Source organism: Pezoporus wallicus, unplaced genomic scaffold, assembly GCF_028554395.1.
Source record: "Pezoporus wallicus isolate ANWC-B61680 ecotype Strahan unplaced genomic scaffold, APGP_CSIRO_Pwel_v1 contig_13445, whole genome shotgun sequence".
NCBI lineage: Eukaryota > Metazoa > Chordata > Aves > Psittaciformes > Psittacidae > Pezoporus > Pezoporus wallicus.
The window spans coordinates 24,489-29,168 of NW_026641343.1; the positions used below are offsets into that span (position 1 = coordinate 24,489).

At 44.0% G+C, this 4,680-nt stretch overlaps 1 non-coding gene across 1 annotated transcript; it reads right to left on the minus strand.

Annotated features, from left to right (window-relative positions):
* Window positions 1-2,928: 2,928 nt before the first annotated feature.
* Window positions 2,929-3,081, minus strand: LOC130606644 (5.8S ribosomal RNA). Its single transcript, XR_008974032.1, has one exon. It is a non-coding gene; the product is annotated as a 5.8S ribosomal RNA (ribosomal RNA).
* Window positions 3,082-4,680: the final 1,599 nt, after the last annotated feature.

The following is a 4,680-nucleotide window of genomic DNA, read 5'->3' on the forward strand; positions in this document are numbered from 1 at the left end:
GTTCAATTTTTTTTTAGCGTATTAAATACATTCCACTTGTCAGAACGGTAAAATTTAGTAAGTTACCACTAACCATGTTATCTGAACATTTTAATTTTATGCCACAAGAAACACTTGCATCTACTGATTAAGATCTACCATTGGCACTTAGCACCTCATGACAGAATTTACCTGGAGCTAGAACAGAGGCAGATAATTTATTTTAATAAATATTAATATTAATTAATTCAGTGGTAGTGATAATTGTTACTAAGTTCATTCATCAAAATTCCAATTTTAATTCACTATCCCAGTGCTTTATTACTGACTGTTACAGACCTTGTGAAATGAATTATAGCAAAAAGATATGCTCTGTGAATTACTAAAATCTGAGCTGCTGTTTACAAAACTGTACCTGATGCTACCATATGTCATCTAAAGGCCAAGTAAATCTGTAGCTTGAAATAAGATTTCCTGGTTTAATGTAAATATGAGTAACAATCAGTAAACACTGCAGGTTTGTATAATTAAAAGAACTGAAGCAATTATATAGTAGCTTAAGATTTTTTAAGTATGTCGACCATGGCACTGACCTCCTTCAGACAGCAACAGGCTTGTCCTTAACACTCATTCCCTCCTCCATCTCTTTCCTTCTCCCTATCCCCCAGTTAGGTACACATACAAAAGAGCTAGCACAGGACAGGTTATGCACAGAGTAGGGGCTCAATGACTCCCGGATACCAATTCCAACCCACCCCTGCTAATGGCTAGGAGCAGCTTCTGCTACACTAATCAGTCTCAGCTGAAATTATCTGGAGAAGAGGTGACCAGGTTGGCTGGTTAAAGTAATCTGCATCTGTGTTGTGTTTGGTGTTATGTCTCTGAAAGTCCTGAGCCCCAGCTTTGGCTCAGTTTATCTCATCAGGACTGGTGGTTTGTTTTATCAGTTCAGTCATTGACTCATTGTCTGACTGTGGGAAATTTAGTTTTGTCTGTACTTCAGCTTTCTCAATTGCAAAAGAGAAATAAGCTCCTTTATATCCAAGTGTATACCAAATACATGCACACTTCTACAACTTTAAAAGGGGGTTTTAGCATGTATTGCATGTTGAGATCCTAGTGTCAGCATTTTACAATGAATGCAATATTTTAAACTTCCTGGTAAAATTTTCCATGTACTGAAATGTTGTCTAATTGTAGCACTCTGAGCTTTCAAAAGAATCATCAGATTCTAAGCTAAAAGAATGGTTATTTAAACATTAGATTCAGTACAAAAGTGACTAGGATATGAGGTATAGTCAGATCTAACTAATCATACATGTAATGCTTTTGTTAAATAACTTCTTGTTATGTATGCAGTTCCAGGTACTCTGAAACCAGAGTACTACACTGAGTCTTTGTCCTGGGTTTAGCAGTAGCAGTCAATTTTTCTCCTTGGTAGCTGGTGCAGTGCTGTGTTTTGACTTTCAGCCTGGGAACAGGCTGAAACCAATGTTTTTAGTTGTTGCTAAGTAATGTTTACCCTGACCAAGGACTTTGTGAGTCTCATGCTCTGCCAGGGGGGGAGGGAAGCCGGGAGGAAGCAGAGACAGGATACCTGACCCAAGCTAGCCAAACACGTATTCCATACCACAGCACGTCATGCCCGGGGTGGGGGGTAACTGGGAGTTACCTGGAAGAACACGGGGGTCTTCTGGGTTGGACTCGTTTTTTGGCAGGTGGTATCGTATTCTCTTCCCTTCTTATTTTCTGTTATCATTATTATAATTGGTGGTAGCAGTAGTGATTTGTGTTATACATTAGTTACTGGACTGTTCTTTTCTCAACCCGTGGGAGTTACATTCTTTCAATTCTCCTCCCCATCCCTTCGAGAGCGGGGAAGGAGGGGGTGGGGGGGGGTGGGGGGGGGTAAGAAAGAAAGAGGGAGGAAAAGGGGGAGAGTGAGTGAACGAGCTGGCTGGATGGGTTTAAACCACGACAGTTCTTTTTTGGCGCCCAGCGTGGGGCACGAGAGGTCTTGATAACGACAGATCTGGCCAGATTAATTGTCACTCGTCACAATGCTGATTTATTGGCTCTCAAAGTTGTTCCTCTTGATCTTACAGTTTCAGTATATCGTATCTTACTTCCATCCAGTATTTGCTGTATTAGTGTTTTTCAAGTGTGGGGATTGGGCTAAGGTTCTTGTTTCATTGCACTTTATGGTAATGACTTGCAATACAATAGAATCATTGATCATGAAACTGATCTGGCTTATGTTCCCAGTGTGGTCACCACATTTATACTTTGGGAGGTATATAATAAAAGTGCTTAGCAATTACACATCTTTTTTCTCCTTCTCAGGTGGTCAACCTGTGAAGGAGGCATTCTTTTACCCTCCCAGTCCCGTCCTCCCCCCAGACCATTTACAGCATCATTTGAGAGTTTTGAAGTTTTTGAATGGCCTTTTAATGCTGTTGAGACTTGTTTCCTGATTGTGATGGGGATCACCATGTTGGCAGGCATACAGAGTGTATTTTGCCCATGACCATTTCATCTGATTTCAAAAGTTAATCAGAGTCAGGTTTGGGCCTTGACTGGGGTTAAACAACAATATAGGAGGACCAAGAGATTTTCCCTGAGGCTGGACAGCCATGAGTGGCAGGGTGTGTGGGATAGTATGGGCAAGTATCTAGGTCAGTGGGCCCCTCCAGTACTTTGGAATTTCACCACCAAACAACTGCAAAATCCAGAAGAATTAGTAAAACACTTAAATGAGGTGTGTGGTCATTCTGGCCATACCAGAGACGGACAAATCATGTCAACGTACTGGGTCTTGGCCTATACTTTGCCTTTTTCAACACTATCCAGCACCTTCAAAAGGAAACAAATGTCGCTGGATTTGAGGGCAAAGCAACAGCCAATGCAGCTACTCCAGCTCCCAGCACAGCAGCTACACCACCCCCACAGCGACGCTCAGACAGGCATGGCCCCAGGAGGAACCCGGGTCCGCAAGTGCATTCGAAATGTCGATGATCAATGTGTCCTGCAATTCATATTAATTCTCGCAGCTAGCTGCATTCTTCATCGACGCACGAGCCGAGAGATCCATCGCTAAGCATGGTTGGGCTCGGTTAGTGGCAGAGTTTTAACCGTCAAGGACTTGTGCTGTTTACCCTCATACCCCACCACATTTGCTCTCCTTTGGGGGTTTGGAGGGGTGAGCAAGCATAAAATGCACTGTGGTGTAGCATCATCAGATGCACTGGAGTAATTCCCTAAACCCTCAGCATCTTTACCCAGCTCTGGGCTGGTTTCTAAACCCATGAGCAGTGTCAGTCTGCTTTCAGTCATGGATTTCTGAGGGCATCACAAAAGCAGGAGCTGCTGTCAGAGCACACATTGCAGCACTGCTTTGAAAACAGTAGCTTGGAATGACATAGTACCACTAACTGTGAATGAAATGATTCATAAACTCCGAGAGTTCGAAGACAATTTCACCCCTTCCATCATCTCAGCTGTGGAAAAAAATGTGCCTGGATCTGAGGGCAAAGCAACAGTCAGTGCAGCTACTCCAGCTCCTAGCACAGCAGCTACACCACCGCCAGCAACAAGTACAGTCACTACTCAAACCACAGTGATAATCACTGCAGCCAAACCATAGGACCAATTTGTACCAATATCGTTTGCCCCTGTACACAAGAGAAAAAGCAAAATAGAGGCAAGAAGGGTGAAGCAAGATGAAGAAACAATGTATTCAACACCCAGTCTAGAATCTGATCAGGAGTCATGATCACATGACAAAGAAGAAGAAGTGACTTCTCGACCTCGGACCTCAACTGAGCTATGAAATATGCAAAAAGATTTTACCCATCAACCAGGGGAGCACATCATCACCTGGTTACTTCGATGCTGAGACAATGGGGCCGATGGTCACAAACTAGAAAGTACAGAAGCCAAGCAGCTGGGATCACTTGCTAGAGAAGGGGGAATTGACAAAGCAATTGCAAGAGAGAAAATGCCCCTCAGTCTTTGGAGGTGGCTCTTGGCAGCTGTGAAAGAAAGGTTTCCATACAAGGGCAATGTTATGAGTCGTTTGGCCAAGTGGACTACTTTAAACAAAGGCATCCAGTCTCTGAGGCAATCAGCCATCGTAGAGATGATCTATCACATCAAGCCGAATAACGGGGATACACATATAGATCCAGATGAAGTTGAATGTACACGACCCATGTGTCAAAAACTTACACGGAATGCACCGTCATCATATGCCCATTCATTGGCAACAGTAACACTGTTCCCCACATGGCCCTGCTGGGCTCTGGCTCCCTGGGCTGGCTGAATGTGAGCTGGCGCACTGTGTGTCCGGGTGAGCATGAGCAGCTATAATGTGGTGATTGGCATTGGCAGGAGCAGGATTTGGCTCCTCAGTGTCTTGTACTGCACCAAGACCAGCTGTGGGGGTGGTTGCAGCAATGGAAGCAGAGCAACTGGCAACACAGAGGTAAACCCATCTGGGCTGCTGCACTGTGGAAAGATATTGCTGCCCGGGTGCAGAACCTGGTGGTGAAGGTACGTCATATAGATGCCCATGTACCCACTCGGGCCACTGAGGAACACCACAACAACAAAGTGAATAAAGCTGCTAAGATTGAAGTGGATCAGATGGACTTAGATTGGCAACATAAAGGTGAATTATTTTTGGCCCGGTGGGCCCATGAC